At 42.8% G+C, this 19,135-nt stretch overlaps 1 long non-coding RNA gene across 2 annotated transcripts; it reads right to left on the reverse strand.

The window, feature by feature from the left end:
- Positions 1–230: 230 nt before the first annotated feature.
- On the reverse strand, positions 231–12,264 carry LOC125758459 (uncharacterized). 2 transcript variants are annotated; one of them, XR_007416093.1, is made up of 5 exons: positions 12,051–12,264; positions 10,550–10,678; positions 8,707–8,846; positions 6,130–6,230; positions 231–697 (listed from the first exon to the last, which is right to left on the reverse strand). It is a non-coding gene; the product is annotated as an uncharacterized LOC125758459 (long non-coding RNA). The 2 variants fall into 2 exon arrangements; XR_007416094.1 differs by having other exon boundaries at positions 6,126–6,230.
- Between the last annotated feature and the right edge of the window lie 6,871 nt (positions 12,265–19,135).

Raw genomic sequence — 19,135 nt, forward strand, 5'->3', positions numbered from 1 at the left:
CTACAAAGTACAATGTGGGGATTGCAACACAAGTTGCATAGGCGAAATGGGTTGAAGAAGGTAATCGAAGGTTAAAGAACACAAAGAGGATGTTGCGAAAACCACCCATGCAACATGTTCTAGGACGGAGCTTGTTGAACGCTGCTGAATGACAAGGCATAACTTTGACCTAATCAATTCGACGATGCTACCTCGTGTACAAAGGTCGGAGGAAAAGAAAAATTTTGGAATCATGGTTCATTCATCACGGCGCATTGGCTTGCAACAACAACAGCGGCCCTCTACGAGATGTTTACAAGGAAATGTGCGACTAATGGACTGGTCAAACTCCGCTTATATTTGGCAGCGTATACTGAGAATGTCGCCTGCATAGGTGGCAAAACTTTCATGTCATTTTGTTAATAATTGTTGTGTTAAGTCAAAGTAAACATTTTACAATCAAGCTACACATCCTGAGCTGGTAGATGTGGGGGTAGCATGCCATGTGTAGATGCACTGTATTGTGTGAACTTGCTGATGACGGAAGCATACCTGCTGCTTCATGCCAAATAAACAGTGAAGTACACTACTACATGCTTCTTTAAATGCCACTTTGGCAGATGTATTCAGGAACATATTTGTCAAAAGTGTTGCAAGCCCGCTTATGAAACTGTGTGCACGGCCCATGGACAGCTCCACTTCGCTCCTTTCTGTACGTCTGAAAAGGAAGTAAAAGAAAACACCTAGAGCAACAGCAATGTTCAGAATTTATACACATTTAAACATTGCCATGGTGCATGTGCACGTGGCCTCCCTTAGCATCACTGTTTCAGAAATCAAAAAAGCAGAAACGGTATTTTGCAGATATTTCTGGACTCGTTCTGATTATATGAAGAACAAGCAGCATGATTTCACGAAGACTTATTGCTATAGTACACAAGAATTCAGGGTTAAACACACTACGTTCTAACTGCAAGAGTATTTATTTACATGCATTACCAATTCTATTCAATTATTGTCATGATGTTGAAGCTGAAGTCTTAACAGTTACAATTTTTGTACTTAATGCTGCCGAGAGTTATGTGGGTGAAGAAATGAAGAATTGCGCATGTGTAAAATGGAATCAGCTCGCACAAGGCGAGGCAAATTGTAGACCACTGCGATGGGCTACTGCTGCAGTGCACATATAATAAGGCTGAAGATGACAAAGATTAAAGCGTAAACGTAAAGGATGAGAATTAAATTGAGAAGCAAGGCTTGCTGTCAATAGCTCTTGAATTCTATCAGAAAACAACACGACAGTTGTATATCCTGTACATCTTAACGCGACAAAAGTTGAGCTGAAGATGGCGGCTTGAATGAATGTCAAACCATTGAACAAAGCGTGTTGTTGGAGCCAATGTTTCAACAAATTGATGTGTCTAAGTTGTTGCAGCAACCTTGATGCAATTCGTTGCCCCTCTAAAGACGAGTCCTCTTGTTGAATCACTAGCTCCAACAACATTCGTTGTTCAACAATTATTTCATGAGCTGTACATCTTGTTACATTCATTACAAACCTCTACTGTACCAAATGCTATTATGGCAATGATAGTGGGTGCAATGCTTAAGCTGCAGTGTCATAAGCAGGTGACCGGCTATTCAACTCTTTAAATATACCAGATCCATAAAGACTGCAAACCATGAGGCAAGCACAACACAAAGAACAAGCGTAAGGAAATTGAAAGAGGTTAACTTTAATAAACGAGGTATGGAATTAGTCATCCCCATTTTAAGTATAAAAGGTGGTTTTTTAGCGAACTCCTTTGCTGTTGAAAAAGATCATGCTGCTAAAAAGATCATACCTGTAGTCAAGTGATAATTTCCAGGACGAAATTTCGTGATGCTGAGAGCATGCATTAAACTTTATGCACGATAAGCGTTAGGTGCAATGTCAGAGAGGTGGAGATGATTTAATGGATAGCAAATGCTAAAAATGAAAAGCTGTGAGTAACTATTGCAAGAATAAGGACGAAGTAAGGAGGGAAGCATATGATAAGCTAGTGCAATGTCTGAAGCGAGTTAATCTTGTCTTAGAATATGCAGTCATAAAGTGAGATCCAGTAAGTAGGCGTCACATGCACTGGTTGTGAGAGAGATATGGAAACGACGGACCACCTTTTAAATAAATGTAAAAATGTCCACCCATGTGCGTGTTGGGAACTAGCTCTCATGAAGCCCTAGGCTTAGAGAAAGCTTGATAAAGATGAACACATCCACAAGAGAAATCAGTAAAAGACAGATGGAGGATTGGTAGTGGAAAAGCAGCGAGAACAGCCAAAAACAAACTTGCAGGGTCTTTATGTACAATGCCGAAAAATAAGCTACCTATTATAAGTTTTTTTAAGGAAAGAAATTTAATTCAGGTAGGAAAGGCATTAAGCCAGTTCAAAAATTGAGCTTGGCCACTTGCATGTCAATGCTTCGCTTTAAAGGGAACACACATAGCATCCATCCATCTACAGATGTGAAACTGCGTCATGCAAGATAACTTATACAAAGTTATTGCTTTGAGCAATTAGAGCAAAATATTTCAGGAGAGCACCTAACTGGGCTGGTTAGTACATGATTACAACGGGAACAAACAGCGCTGGGCACGGGACGGAAAAAAAGGTAGACGAGGGCGACAGCACCCTCGTCTATTGTTCTTTCTTCATCCCATGTCCAGCGCTGTTTGTTCCCGTTTTAATGCAGAATATTTCTTTCTTTAATCTGAGGGTGGCAGTGTTTCATGGCTAAAATAGTTTACTAATTTGCATTTCAAATTACATTTTTTCAGCCATAAGGAAACACTGCAAAATGCTGAAGTTCTAATGTTAACATTTATCAGGAGAAAGACTAATTCTTTCGTATGGAATACCGAAGGTTGATTTCTAAAGTTCATTGCCTTTGTATTTTGTGCTGTTCCCTTATCATTTTCCTTAAGACTGTTGTATAGATGTTCTTGGTTTATCTTGTGTTTTGTATATGTTATGCTCCTGTTTTTGCTTAGCACGATCATTTTATGTGTAACTTATCCCTGTAGCCCACTTTGCAGTACTGCTTACTGAGGTCAGCAGTATTGTCAAGTAATAAATAAATAAGTAAATAGATATCCACTTTGTCATAAAACTACTATGAAAACAAAATAATCAGAAACGTTCCACCCAAACTGTAACAGTCGGAAAAAAAATAGCTTTTGACCCATATTGCAGCTTAGCTTTTGCTATGTAGCATTCCAAACAGAAATGTCGCCAAGACATTATTGTGTGGTATACTTTGCTGGCAATTTATATTCCATTTAAAAAAAATATATACTGCTTGGTTGTAAGCAAGGAAAAATTTACTGAAGTGAATAATCCCTAGCCTGCACAGTCTCATTCCTTGACCTTCGCTGCACAGCACACTGGCACAGGATTCACGCGGGTGCCCCTGTGCTCATATAGTGCAAGTCTAAATGTTGCAGATTTAAGCAATACTTCTGTCGGAAATACCATGCAAGAACAATGATGTGCTGTGCAGTGAAGGCAAAGCTCCAAGAAACTTCCCACAGCCTTGTTAGTTTTCATTTGAAAAAATTATTTTTCGCTTGAAGATAATATTACACCTTAAAAACTTTGTCTAAATTATCGCACAAGGAAAGCACACTATGATGTGTAGGCAACATTTTAGCTGGGATTGCTACACAGTGAAAGAGATCCCGCAATATGGGTTCAAACACTACTTCTTCCAAGTGTCAATTTTGAAGACATTTTTGCTTCTTTTTGCCAGCAGCATTTTCAACCCTTGGTATATGCACTGAACACATACTGTGAATATATTTCACATGAAACATTCAGTCTTTTTTACAATATACTTAAAAATGGTGCATTTTGCAATGTTTCCTCACGACTGCAAATACCATAAATTGAAATCAACATAAATTCGACTATCATAGTCATGAAAGATTGGTGACTATGCTAAAGAAACAAATGCTTTGTAGTAATAGCTCGACGCAATAACCATGTGTCAATTAATTTGGCTGACACAGCTTCATTTCTGCGTGCTAAGTTTGAAAGGTCTTTGCTGCATCATGCAATTCTTTCCCCGAAAATAACGCTTGAATGACTACTTCCCACACTGAAACATAACAGCACCAGTTTTACAAAATATTGGAAATGGTCAAAAAACGACCTGGCACACTGACGTGAAATGACCCAAATAGGTACTAAAATAAAACAGTGTGCAATGTCAGACACTAAAACGAAGCACTAATCTGCTTGTATTGCTAAATTACTTCAAAACCCTGCTCTGAAGAAGTTGATTGCGAAAAATTTACTTTAACCTCTGACCTATTTTTATCTATCTCTAGTATAATGACTCCTAACCTTCGGCACACACACAAAGGCACAAAGCATTTCATATGGTTCAATGCCTTCGAACAGTACGGAAGGTCATATGCTAAGAAATAGCGTAAAATCTGGACTAATTTTAACCAGCTTTGGTTTTATAACATGCAAACATCGAGAAATACACAATAGTTTAGTAACTCGCCCCCTCTAAAAGTGTTGCTGTCACAGCTCCAAATTCCATTCACGAGCTATACTGGCTAAAATATTAAAACACAGCTGAATTTCCATCTCAATGGTGGATGCACACAAGTCTACAATAATTTAGTAACTCGCCCCCTCTAAAAGTGTTGCTGTCACAGCTCCAAATTCCATTCACGAGCTATACTGGCTAAAATATTAAAACACAGCTGAATTTCCATCTCAATGGTGGATGCACACAAGTCTACAATAATTTAGTAATTCGCCCCCTCTAAAAGTGTTGCTGTCACAGCTCCAAATTCCATTCACGAGCTATACTGGCTAAAATATTAAAACACAGCTGAATTTCCATCTCAATGGTGGATGCACACAAGTCTACAATAATTTAGTAACTCGCCCCCTCTAAAAGTGTTGCTGTCACAGCTCCAAATTCCATTCACGAGCTATACTGGCTAAAATATTAAAACACAGCTGAATTTCCATCTCAATGGTGGATGCACACAAGTCTACAATAATTTAGTAACTCGCCCCCTCTAAAAGTGTTGCTGTCACAGCTCCAAATTCCATTCACGAGCTATACTGGCTAAAATATTAAAACACAGCTGAATTTCCATCTCAATGGTGGATGCACACAAGTCTACAATAATTTAGTAACTCGCCCCCTCTAAAAGTGTTGCTGTCACAGCTCCAAATTCCATTCACGAGCTATACTGGCTAAAATATTAAAACACAGCTGAATTTCCATCTCAATGGTGGATGCACACAAGTCTACAATAATTTAGTAACTCGCCCCCTCTAAAAGTGTTGCTGTCACAGCTCCAAATTCCATTCACGAGCTATACTGGCTAAAATATTAAAACACAGCTGAATTTCCATCTCAATGGTGGATGCACACAAGTCTACAATAATTTGGTAACTCGCCCCCTCTAAAAGTGTTGCTGTCACAGCTCCAAATTTCATTCACGAGCTATACTGGCTAAAATATTAAAACACAGCTGAATTTCCATCTCAATGGTGGATGCACACAAGTCTACAATAATTTAGTAACTCGCCCCCTCTAAAACTGTTGCTGTCACAGCTCCAAATTCCATTCACGAGCTATACTGGCTAAAATATTAAAACACAGCTGCATTTCCATCTCAATGGTGGATACACACAAGTCTACACGAACAGGCATGCACTTTAGATTGACTTCACAAGCCAGATATCCGGTAATCCTGCTGTTGGAGAACGTTACCAAGTGTATGAGCTGGACTACTACATAAAGCTAAAATGGATGCTTGTGTGTGTTGGTATGACAGAGCATAAACAAAGCAGTGCAGAAGACTGAGCACACGAGCACAGCACTGTTTGTGTCTTCCTTTTTCTTGTGCTCCGTCTATTGCGTTTTTTTACACTAATGCATTAATTGTGGAAACAACTGGCTGCCACAATTTGGTCATTTAGGTCGAACTTTTGGGGCCTTGTACCAGACTAAAGAGCTCTGTTGTGAAAGCAACAGGGTGTAACAATATTGCACTACAATTCAGGGAATACAAAGCATCGATAAGAATGTTCAGCCAAAATAAAAGGCTTCAGCAAAATGTTTAAGACACATACTCACAGGTTAATGCTCATTCACAGCTTCTACGGCAGCCCCATGATTTCTGTGTGTCCATCTGTGCGTGCCTTCCTTCCGCCTTTGGGCAAGTTCGTGTAGAATGTCTGCCAGGAAAACAAAAACATCAGAAACAAGTCGACTTTTTTAGCATGCCTCACATAACCCAAATTAACTTTTCTCTCCCCATAATGTAGCTGTTTAAAAAGCATCCAAACAGCCGCTGCTTTGTCTATGTATAGCTCATAACCAATTAGTAGCATCCAACACGACACCTGGTCATTGTCAAAGCATACGAGACAAGAAACTGAGACAAGTATAAGCAAAGAGCAAGCGGCTATATTTCGCCATTATATCGTTCCTAATCCAGCCCGATGCATTCATCGCTTAAATTTAATTTACACTGCTATATTGGTGTTCGCCCTAAACTTACTTTCCAAATAACTCACTAGATAACCTATTTCTCTTACGCACTATATGAATACATGTTAAAAAGATGGGGCATGCAAACATGGACACAAGAGAGTCAAGACACCTAAAATGCTGAGATCACTAACTGGAGGCTCATCACCTAATCTACCTTTACATTGTCGAGAGCGTAAATGCACGCCAAAATTCGATGAATGCAGTTTTGTACAAGCACATGAATGAAGAAATGCATCCAATTGTCGAGGCCTGGCATATCAATAATGGCAGTGCACGATAGAGCGAACCGTCGATTAACTAGCATAAAGAAGAAATCAAATACTTGAGCAGTTATCTCTCACGTAGACTATCACGCGTGCCAGATTGATAGGTATCGCCTCTTGCCTGGGCATGCACAGATAAGTTTCTGTGTCTACTTTATTTTGTGCCACTGTCCACCTTTCCAGTTGGCGTTAGTGGTGTCTTGGTTTCTCTCTTGGTCCATGTTTGCATGCCCTGCCTTTTTAACATGAATACCTATCAACCAGCTCAGCTGTCTGTTATACTAAATATGTATACAATCTAGAATTACCACTCTGTCCACTTGCTGATGTAATAATAACAATGGGGTTCTGTATGTAAACGTGAAATTAAAAGCACAGGAACCTCTACGATTTGCACCTCCACCGAAAGTGCAACCACTCCATCAAGGATCGAACTCGCACAGTTCAGATCAGCAGCTGACCATTATAACCACTGTATTGCAGCGGGGGATGTTCACTTGGTAATGTAGGTTAATGTTAAGGATTATGGAAAGAGCTGTAGGTTGAAGAAAGACATGCAATTAAGCAAGGAGCTGCAGACATTATGCAGTTTAGATATTTCTGTAATCCAAAGGGCTCGTGCTCAGGGCATGCACCTAAGGAACTCCTGTTCAGCGTCTCTTTTCGAACCAAAGCTTAGCAGAATTGATGTTCCTGTCTAGATATGCCCCTGAGAACCACAGTTAAATAGCTGCAAAGTAAACACTAGAAGACAGAAAAAAATCCATCACTTGTACGATATTAAACACATCAAGATGCAAATACACCAAACACCCTGGACTGTGAAACGCATTGATTGAAAAGATATCAGTTAAACAAAGCAGCATAGCAATGAACTTCGATGTAGCTGCCACACGGCAAAAACCGGGTGGCTCTGGTGCCATGAAAATCTATAACAACACTTGTTGAATATAGCAGGATGTTTTGTATGATAAATTTATAAATTACCACTCACAGAAGCTGACATGCTATTTTAAAAATCAGCATTGCAAAAAATAGAGCAAGAAAACCACGTGACGTGTGAATTTATCATTCATAATTTAAGGCTAAAGGGCCCCTAAACAACCCCGGAGTCTAAAATTTGTGACAACTGCACGCTTGTACAATGTGAACATGTTGTCACATTAATTTTTTGATTAAGTGGTGTAATAATGAAGCCACAGGGGACAGAACAAACATTCCAGCTGGTTTCAGTTTCTCGCTCAGCCTGACCATCCTGAAGAGGGGCTTCCTCGGTGTGCCACTGTGCCAGAGCGGTGCGGTGAGGAAGCACAGTCAAAGCACTGGCGAGATAAACCAATTCGCAACACTTGTGACAACCACAGATACTGCATCATCACAAAGCCAAAATGTAGTTTCGTATTGCAGAGGACTATTCAGCAGTCAGCGTTACTTAATGTTGGTCATAGGCAACATTACACCACTTCGCTAGCAAAGAGGTCTGGTCAAGCGCTGAAGAGGAGGTGGTAACAACTTTATTCGGAACTCCGGCAAATTCGTGGCCTGGGCCTAGGCCGCCCCCGAGGAGGACCGGAGACCCTGTCTCCTCGCCGCCTCACGGGCTTGCTGGATGGCCCACAGTTGATCTTGCAGGTTTGAGCTGCGCAGGAGGTGCGGTTATTGTTTTTAGAAGTGGAGTGTCTGACATTCGCACAATGTGATTCCTGCGGCCCTCTGTACGAATTAGCGAGCTTGTTTGGGAGGTGTAAAAAAAAGAAGTCGGAGCCTGCTGACTGGCCCTTTAAGAGAATGTAAATATACACTAGAAGGAAGTACACTTGTAGACATATTACGATAAGCTATAAAAAACAGGCAATAACATGCTCAATCCATGCAGCATAGGGATGTCTCACACCTTTGCAAGAACTTTACTATGGTGGCTGCATGTTTGTGTAGGCCAGAAGCAGCAGGCACGTGGCTTCCATGAGTTTGACCCATTCGTTGAAGGGAAACTGCTGCTCACATCCTTGTAGCACTGCCTTTTGAAGATGCTTCCTGCGATAACAAAATGACCACAACACAATTATGGTCTGCAAATATCGACAGATGACCTACATTGCTGCCCTTTCTCATTAAATTCAGCTCTAGACTAAACACTGCAATAGTGGCATCCTCCTACATTACAGGGCATCATACTGCTTTCCTTGGCCTGGTTTTAGTTCAATAATTGGTTTCACCCATAACAGAATGTAGCACTAGTAAAGATTCGGTTGGGGAGGGTGCAGTCGTAAAGTGTGTATGCAAAGTAAGAATATGAAAAAAAAACAATGGCATAATTTCACATGAGATATAACAATTATCATAATTCATGTAATGTCAGACACCAAGAACTGTTTCATTGAGCAAGTTTTGACCTTAAGCTATCACAAAACAATGCCCTTTATGGAAAGTGGGATTTGCAGAGTGAACTCTGATGATGAAATTGGCTGCCTTTACTGGCTCTGTAGCTGCAAGTGCATGCTAAAGCCGCTTGAATGCACTTAACAAGCCTCTGTAATGGTATTGACAAACCTACAGAGAAGACAAACTCATTCGTTCTCACTTAGCTGCCATCACAGCAATACATTGCTTCGTGTCAGGTTTCCTGGTATGCAGAATGCACAAACTTGGTGGCCGTGCCATACCACAGTAAACATGATCGACATTTGCTCCAACTGCGTAAGTAGCTGGAAAGTGCTAAATTACACAATCAGCTGTACCATGCACACATAATGTAAATTCAAGCAGTGGCAACATTTCGCACCTCATAATAGCCTATGGGCATTGTACTCGTTGATGCTGCCAGCTGCATTCCCTGTTTTCCTTTCTAGCATGCATAGCACATGCACACAAAGCACCCAATAACTGTGGGAAGCAGAATAGATCGTCCGAGGTAATCAATAAAATAGATTGACAAGAATTCCACACATCACTCAAGCCTGTTGTTTAGCATAAGTGATGAGAATGTGCAGCCAAATGTACACAGCAAATTCAGTATTGGCCTTGAAGAATTGCAAGATAGGTTGAAGCTTTCCAGAAACAAACCGTATACAGTAAAGTCTGTCCCAGATACTGAAATCATGAAGTTATAAATTTTAAAGTGGGCCGCTATATTCTTCAGGCACCATGCATTGCATTTATGAAAACGCTAACATCCCTGTACAACAATGCGTGCTGCAAGAAGTCATAAACCTTAATATTTTTGGCACAATGCCATTTCCCAGTACCACGTTTTACAGAAAGGCAACATTTCCTTTTCAAAACTAAGCCATGTTCCCAGGCAAAATGCACTGTCCATGGTGACAAACATGGAGTACGCTCTTCTATACAGCTTAGCTGGTTTACTGGAACTAAAAGCTACGGTAACGCTGTCTTAATTGAACTGGCTAGCAAGAGCCTTCTCGCTGCTGTTTATGTGAAGTAATTTCACCTTGGCGGAACGTCACAAGAGTAAGTGGCACATAATAATGAGTGCGAAAACACAGTAACAGGTTGTGCAACGGCTACCAGGTATGCCCATTCGTGGAAACTGTGGGCTCTTCCCCCAAATGAACCAGTTGGAAATAACCCTTTTGCATGAATAAATTTAAGTTGGTTGCTGGCATACATAACATTGTTACTCTGCATTTCCATCTCAATTATCTAGCGCTCATTGTTTCCCTTCGACATGACTAGCTCAAAACAAGATTCTTCTTCATTAAATGGAACTTTGTACATACCTTTACGTTGGCTACAGATGCTTATTTCTTCTGCCTGAATAAGCACCTCCTATAGCATACTTGCCTCAGCCACCTTCTGGACTGCATGGTCAGCACTCCACTGTTTGTTGTGGCACTGCTGTTTGCTACCTGCAGTACGTTGCAAAAAACTTCAGCATTAAAAAAAAGGTTAAGAAAAGCCGAACCAGGTGTGCCAGCAGCACCTTGCCCTTTGAGGAGGGAGGAAGAGCTCTGATAAATGGCTAATTCAAGACAAGCGTTGTTCTTCACAAGCTATTATTATGCGATGAGAGGTGGGACTTCAATACACGGATGCACAGATAGTGCTAAAAGCAATTGAAAATTCAGCTGAAAGTACGGCTTGTCAAATTAGGTCAACGTGCATAAAAGATAAAAATGGGGCAAACCAACTGAACAAAATACAATGTCATGCTGCAGAAATTGCATTTTTAGCAAATCTATGTTATCTATTGCTTGAAAGATGATAAGCAATGTCCAAGAATGCTAACCTAAACGCTTTTGAGGGTCACGTTACTTAATGACAAATAAAATGCACGCCTAAAGAAAACATCCCTAAATACACTTTATTTCTCCCACTGTACCGATTCACGATTCACACGGTGGCTGATGATTATTCCTTCAGAGCTCGTGCGAACGAAATGGATGTTGAAGCTTCGGTTTCACGGCGTTACTCCAAGTAATTTGTCAAGAGACATGCATAAAACGCATGACAATGGTGAGCCTGACAAAAATGTTGTCTCCTTTCAGCAAATATTAGCGTAGAGCAGTGCGTGCAAGCGAGCTAATTACCAAAACTTCATAACACTACGGGAGTGGATATTCGCCCGGCATCCGGCTGAATTGCGCGAGCGGAACTTGGCCGGCAGTGTCTCCTCATTGGCCGGCTGTAGTCACGTGGTTAATGCCGGAATCCTGAGGCAAAAAGCGCTTTGCCGGCACGGGTGTATTTGCCGAGTGTCATTTCGCGAGTGGCCGTCAAGCGAAGATGCCGGCATTTAGTGAGAGAACAATTATATGCCGGTAGTTTGACTTCCCCACGCCGTCGCCACATCCGAAAACGCACGCCGTGACGGCAACAGTTGTCCGGTTCTGGTTTGGCCGGCAGTTTGCTTTTGCGGCCGGCCGTCAAGCGACGAGCGCCGGCACCACCGGTATTTGCGAGTTTCATTTCGCGAGCGGCCGTCAAGCAAAAAGTGCCAGCATTTAGACCCACGCCGTCGCCATGTCTGAAAACGCACGCCGTGACGGCAACAGAGTTGTCTGGTTGTGGTTTAACCGGCAGTTTGCTTTCGCGAGCGGCCGGCCGTCAAGCGACGAGCGCCGGCACTTAGCGCGGAGACAATTATTTGCCGGTAGTTTTACTTATCCATGGTATAGCCTCCCCTGAAAACAGGCAGCTGTGACTACTACGACGACTACGGCGACAAGGCGTACTACAATAACAATAACTCACAATGTACGAAGCGTAACGTTCACTTACCTCTGGCAATAAAAAATACGCTGGCAGCGTACACTGCTGGATGACCGCCGGTTTTCAATGGTGCGCCAAGCGAGGAATCGCCGAGCTACCGGCCGTCCCCGAGCGTAAAGGCATTTTCCAGGGCCACAGAACGCGTCGTCGACAAAGGATTGCGGCGCTGCTACTCACTGACGTGCGGAAACATTTGAAGAAGGTGTTCTTCAAAACTGTGAATCGCGTCCGTCGGTCACACCGAACAAAGCAGTCGCAGAGATTGAAGTCGCACGGTCGGCATCTGGTGACTATTTGCCTGGTACCTCGTATACTTGCGCTTACGTCAATAACCACGAAATACAACACACAATACACACAATGCGTGGCAGCACGTTAAAAGTCGACCGCACAAACAGAATTCGGCACGACGATCACACGAACGCAGAACTATTCGCCGCGAGGTCGGTCTACAGGTGGCAGCACCGTCGCCGCGCTAGTGTGGATGGGCGGTTGTCGGCGCGTATAGACACGCACGCAAGCGCTTCGTTGTGAGCGATTTGATCCGATTTCCGGCAAACAAAATACGTTGACTCCATCTTTCTGGTAATATGTGCGCTCTTCATTCCCGAATTAATGCACGAAGCGCGCCGAACGTTAGTATTACTTGTGAGAGAGCGCATTCTGCCAACGAATCGGTAGCCCGCCTTCGGCAACAGTCGGCGTTTTCGCAATGGATGACGTTTTCTTGTTTTATTTGCACATGTTTAGCTTGTGTTCCACGTACTATACGCACTGCTGTAGCGCGACTGAATTATTTACTTCTTGTTCATCTGGATACCCCCCAACAATAAGAAAGCCCGTATTCCTGCACGATGAGTTCAAATAGGACTTCGTGCACTGCGTGCTCAAATATTCATCCGCATTTCTTACTCAATTCTTCATGAAATGAAGGACAGTTGATAGGTTTACTGAGGAAAGCTACGTGGCTGGCAGCCCTTTAGCGCTACGGGGACGTTTAACACGCACACGCTTGTTTTTATTCCAGTAACGGTACACAAAGGTGACTGTACAGCTCGGAACTTTCTTCGATTAATTACTTGCACGACAGTAATGAAAAAAAGGCCCGGCTATTTCACGGGACCAAAGTACGTTTTTCGTGCGAATAATGTCCGCTGCCTTCCGTCAGTCTATAAAACGCAACAAACGCTCAAGATAATGTAAAGAAAAAAAGATGTGGCTTCGCGTGCAATTACTACGACATAAATGTAAAGCACGCCGTTTGGATTAATTTTGACCATCAGGGCTCTTTAACGTGTACCTTAATTTAAATACACGGGTGTTTTTGTATAAATTTCGCCACAAGTTAAAATTGCGCAAGGCAACTCAGTTTTGCGATTTCCGCGCCATTCCATTTTCTGTTCTTTTAAGGGGACAATTTAGGTACCAAATTGTCAGGCGTGACTTGACAGAAATATTTCTGTGTATTGGGACTAGGACCGTACACAACTAAAGCTCGTCGCGTAACCCATAACGACAGTCCCGAAGTTATACACCTAACCACAACGCGCAAGTGCACGAGAGCCTTTTTTTACCACCGAGCTGCTAAAAGGCTATATTCACATGAGGTTTAATACTTCTCATCTTTCGGGCAACGCCTAATGCACTTTGCGATGCAATTGAACGACAGAGCGGCACCTACACTGATATGACTCGTGAACGGAGGGTACGACGACCACACACAGCACTCTCGAGAAGTGCACTCACTGATATTATTACAGTACATATACAGCCGATCAAGGCTAAATGCTACTTTACATCGTGTTAGGCATACGTACGTGCGGTTAAAGTTGCACTAAAGCAAAGGAGCAAACTGCCTTTTGAGCACCTGCCCGACGTATGCGCACATGCAAACACAACGTGGCTAGCAGACGACGCATGGAGCAATCCACACTAGGCGCAGTTTAACCAACAGCCGCCAGGCGGCGACTCTGCTCGATCTCGCGGCCAATACGGGCTAGGAAGGTCTCCTTAGTGTCGTGAGCGCGCCTGCCAGGTGGAAAGATTGCGCGATCCAGCGTGCAGACGGCGCTGCCGCTCGCTGGCGTGCTTTCGCGCGTGTGAGCCTGCGCTCTGTGGAGTTTCCCGTTGAAACCAAGCTTTGTAGTTGCGGTATAAGCTCGTTGTGTAGGCCACACATGGCGCTGATAAATTGTAAAACGAAGAAAAGAAAACTCTGGAGACTATGCGGGCAGATTAGCTTCTTCTGAACGGCACATGCTGGCGTAGAGAACAAACATGTAGGAGCATTGCCTGGTAGGAGATTCGGGGTTTCCGTTCTTGTTGATCAACATTCTTTTTCACGCAGTAATGTTTGAGTACAATGATTGAAATATTCATTGACAATTATAGCGGTTATATCAAGAACAAAAATAATATGAACAGTGAATGAGACGCAAAGACAGATATTTTCGCGCAGAATGTAAACAGTGAAAGGAAAAGATAGGTGCATATAAAAAAGAAAAACAATTAATTAAAAGTAAGAATCAGCGAACAGTCAAATGAAATTTATGTACACATGAGGGACCTCCCTTGATGTTTCACGCCCACTCTTGCAGGCATACTGGATCCGTAGAAGCTCTGAATGAGAATCGATGCCTTTTCATTGCACGAGTTCTTTTGCATAACGTCATGGAACAGGTTGTCTTTTTCTTTTTAGGCATGTTGCGTTGGAGAGGCTAGAAAGATTTGCAGTCGCACGCGAGCATGCACGAACCTCTCAAGACGCAGCTCGGAATGAAATTGCAACAACCACGAAAATTCCATGGTCGGATCTAAGAGGAACAGGGTACCCATAAGCGTGCGCAGGGTTCCCCTTCAGGGGGGGCGAAGGTTCGTCGCAGCGCCCCCCTCCCTATTATGTCAATGTATGCGGCTGCCTTGGCGCCCCTCTTCTCGCCCCCCCTACAATGTATAGGGCTGACTTTGCGCCCCCCTTCTCGCCCCCTTGCCCCCCCCCCCCCCTGCGCACGCCTATGAGGGTACCGGTGCCCTTACCCCCTCCCCCCTTTAATTTTCGACGACCGTAGCGGCGGCCGCTACGGGTCGCTGCGAGCGCCTGCACCCTAAAGCTTTCTGCACCCTAGAGTTACTGTAAATGTTACTTTTATGTGGCGTAGTTGCTCATCTGTTTTCGAAACGCCGCTAGCAATCGTGCACTGCAGAGAAGCTGATGCGCAGGCCGCCGCCGCTGCAGCGAACCGGTTTGTACTCCCGTGCCACAGTCCCGAAAGGAGACATTCATAAAGGGACGCTTTTCATTAATACGAAGCAGCGCCGCATGTTCCTTGTGTCCTTGTCTATTAGGCACCGTGGAACGCCGCACAGAAGCCTTCGCGGTAGGGATGTCCGAAAAGCAAATTTTAGGTTCGAAGCGAACAGTGATTACGTCGAATAATTTTGAATCGAATAGTTCGAATAGTATGTATCACACATTATATAAAAAAAAATTAGCATAAATATTGTCGAGGCCCAACTAACCTGCACAGCGTTTTTTTTTAAAAATTGGAACGAGGCATGTGAGACTGTCATTCTTTTTGCTGCAAGTAAACGCTACTAAACTAAGCGCTACGCTACTAAACGCTACGTTTAGTAGCGTTTAGTAGCATCAAATAGTAGCAGAATTTCAATTTCAGTAAGATGCAAGTTATAACCGATAAAATACGTCACACTTTAAAAATTACTATACATATAACATATTATAACATATAAGCCCGTATAACAAGCTTTTAAACTTAAAAAATGATCAGGGGCGTAGCCAAGAGGAGGGTTGGGGGTTTCAACCCCCCCCCCCTCAAAATTTTTCAATTTTGCTTGCGCATATATTCACGCACACATACAAACAAACGCACGAACATACATCATAAATATGGTTGAACCCCCCCCCCTCGAAAAAGATTTCTGGTTACGCCCCTGAAAATGATTAATCTATGTCGGAGTAATATGTTAATTTAACCTTGAAGTGGGGCTTCGCGGCATTGCGCAATTTTGTTGGTTAGGTGCTTTCACGGCATTGCACTTTCAGGCTGCAGTGAAACCACCTTCACAGGTGGGTTACATGCCGTCCAATATACGCCTATTCGTTCATTATGAATACTTTGAAATTTCGGAACCTTAAATTCGTGTCGAAGCGAATTCGAATACTATAATATTCCTTCGAACATTCCTAGTGCTCGAATATTCGCACATGCCTACGGTAAACAGACGCAGACAGTCTGCCAATATGTCAGGACGACAGCAAAATATTGTCTACCCTCGTTGCTCGCGAGGGTAACATGCACAAAACAGCAAATTTAACCACTCTCGGTTGACCTGAAAAAAAAAAGGTTAAAGATTTAAACCGCTCACATAGAGAACAGTGGTAGTTGCACGCTCCCCAGGCCTTCTGTAAACGCATCGTGTCTGAAGAAAAAAAGATCACAGTTTCACCGCAAGCGCGAAGCAATGAATGCGAAGGCAACAAATTGTAATGTTATACGAAGGAAGGCTGGCAGCTAACTCTTTTGGATCCGATCTCGCGTAACTATACAAAACGTTGGTGTAAGAGAATACGGCCGCTCCAGGGAGAGGTGCGCTTTTCGCAGTCTCTTCGCGTTGAGAGCGCGCGTAAAAGAGTATACGAGCCGTTTGCTGATGCCTGCGAGATAGCGAGCGCGCAAGCGATCGTGAACGCGCTTTTAGGATCAAAGTTCGCAGTTGCTGCTCAAGCAGCCCCCCCCCCTCGCATCCCTCTATGCTCATTCAAGACGGGCGGGCCGTTTCGTTTCTGCTTAAGCAGCATCGACGGCAGGTCTAACACGGGGGGGGGGGGATGTTATCGCATGCGCCCTCCGAGTGACGCAGATAGGCCAGCTCGTTTGATCTCTGCATCAGCCGCTATCGTCGCCGCTGCTCGCGAGCTTTTACTCACGCGTAGAACCTACGATGCGCGGTGGGATGTTATCAATTTGGACTTTATACTGAACATGACGGCGACGACAAAAACCTGTCGAGAGTGCCGATATAATTGCTATCGCAAGAAAAGTAGCCACGTGACGGTCTTTGGTTGGAAAATAACTTAACAGCGCAGTCAACTTTAAGACTTTTCGACTTTAGGACTTTTAGGACTTTCTTTTTCTTTAGGACTCTAGAACACTCTCTCCCTAAATAAAAATAAAGCAATATATTCGTAGGCAGTTACGAACATGTACTCCCTATTTCCATATAATGAGAGCCATCTGTAAGTTCTACGTAGATCTTGTTCGTGGATCTGAAGGAATCTAAAGGACAGTTTTTGCAGTGTAGCTGTGTGGGCTTAACAGGCACGTCGACAACACTGGCGTTTAAAGGGTAACTTATTGTGCGACGTAACGTCAGCCCTCACATTAGAGTACACTCTTAAAAAAAGGGTGTCTGTACTGACTACCTTCGGGTGGTAATCGCCTTGCTGCACATATGATGACCTTTTGGGGTGTCAAACGACTCCCTTCGTTCTTCAGACCAACGACTCCCTTCTTCACAAGCAGAGAGAGAGTATGTATTACTCCCAACGCAGGAGTCTACGCGACTACCTTTTATTTCCCGCTAGTACTTCCAGGTAGTCAGGGTGACCCCTTTGCCATGGTAACGCTGACCCCCACTGGAGCGTTCCTTTGACTCCGTTGTCCTTAAGGACAGTGGTGTACATCACTCCCCTGGCAAGAGTCAGTGTGACCACTTCGTGGTACTCAATGAGACACTCTGCAACAAATAATGCGTTTATTTTTCTTCTCGGTCGATATTGATGAAACTTGCTGAGTTTAGGTTTACTTATGTGGCGATTTCAAATATGCAATTATTTGGAAGAAAACGCAGTTTTAACACATAAAAATTTCATGTGTCTTGATGAGCAAGCCTTTCCAAACTTGGAGAGTTACAAAGTAAATCGACATATCGCTATAGTTAGGGGATAAAAACTGTATGCAATAGTTTAAAGGAGTTTACTCCACTGTTCTGGCATAATGTTCATGAACCCACTAGCCCACATACGAACCCGCGTTTTAAACCCATTTGAGTTAAAAGTTGCGTAATATAGAACTTCTCGTGAGCGAATCACCAGCTAGACATACACTTACTGGTCAATGTTCAGCATACTATAACTATTGTTAAGTGGGTTTAGAACATGCATTCTGGTTATGTTGCATACAGTTCCCGTTTCATATTATTGTGATATGCTTACTTTGTAACTCGTGCAGGCCTAACATGGCACATGAAATGTTTGATATACTTAATTAACGCGACATATAATAGTAAAAAAATATTTGCATTTTCAAAATCAGCGTACAAATACACATAAACTAAACAAGTTTTATAGAGATTGATCAAGAACTTCAAATCAGAGCGAACACCATTAGGGTTTTCATCTGACAATCGACGAAAGTTGGTGCCGCTACCTCTTGTTACTCAACAAGGCACTTCCACCGGGTTTACTCAAACAGGAACACTGTGGTGGTTGCAGGACAGCCGCAACAAGTTTTTGTAGCAACTTTACAGTGGTGCACTCGATTCCTCTGAGGGAAATAAAATACTACTCGAAGTTTATATAGATGAGTCTCAGAACAATTGCCGCTCGCGTAAAACAACAAAAAAATGTTTATTCTAGAAGAAAGTAAGCCATGCAACACGGAAACAGAAGAGAAGCGGACAGCTCAAACGCTAGCGTTTGGTTTGTCTGTGTCTTTTCTTTCACGTCTGCATGCCTTCATCCTACAATGAATTCCTATAAACAAACTGAAATTTCTGTGATTCGTAAAATTATTCTCTGATCGGTTTTAAACATTTCATGCCATTTCATACATGATCACATTGTAATGACAAACCTACTGTTTGATCAATAGCACCTAAACTATAGGCACAACATCCTGCGAATAATGCGTAGTCCTTAGCCACGTCTCCACCATTGTTAAGCATTATATATATATATATATATATATATATATATATATATATATATATATATATATTATATATATATATATATATATATAGAGAGAGAGAGAGAGAGAGAGAGGAGAGAGAGATCGCAGATTTGCTGATAA

Source organism: Rhipicephalus sanguineus, chromosome 5 (assembly GCF_013339695.2).
Source record: "Rhipicephalus sanguineus isolate Rsan-2018 chromosome 5, BIME_Rsan_1.4, whole genome shotgun sequence".
Taxonomy (NCBI): Eukaryota; Metazoa; Arthropoda; class Arachnida; order Ixodida; family Ixodidae; genus Rhipicephalus; species Rhipicephalus sanguineus.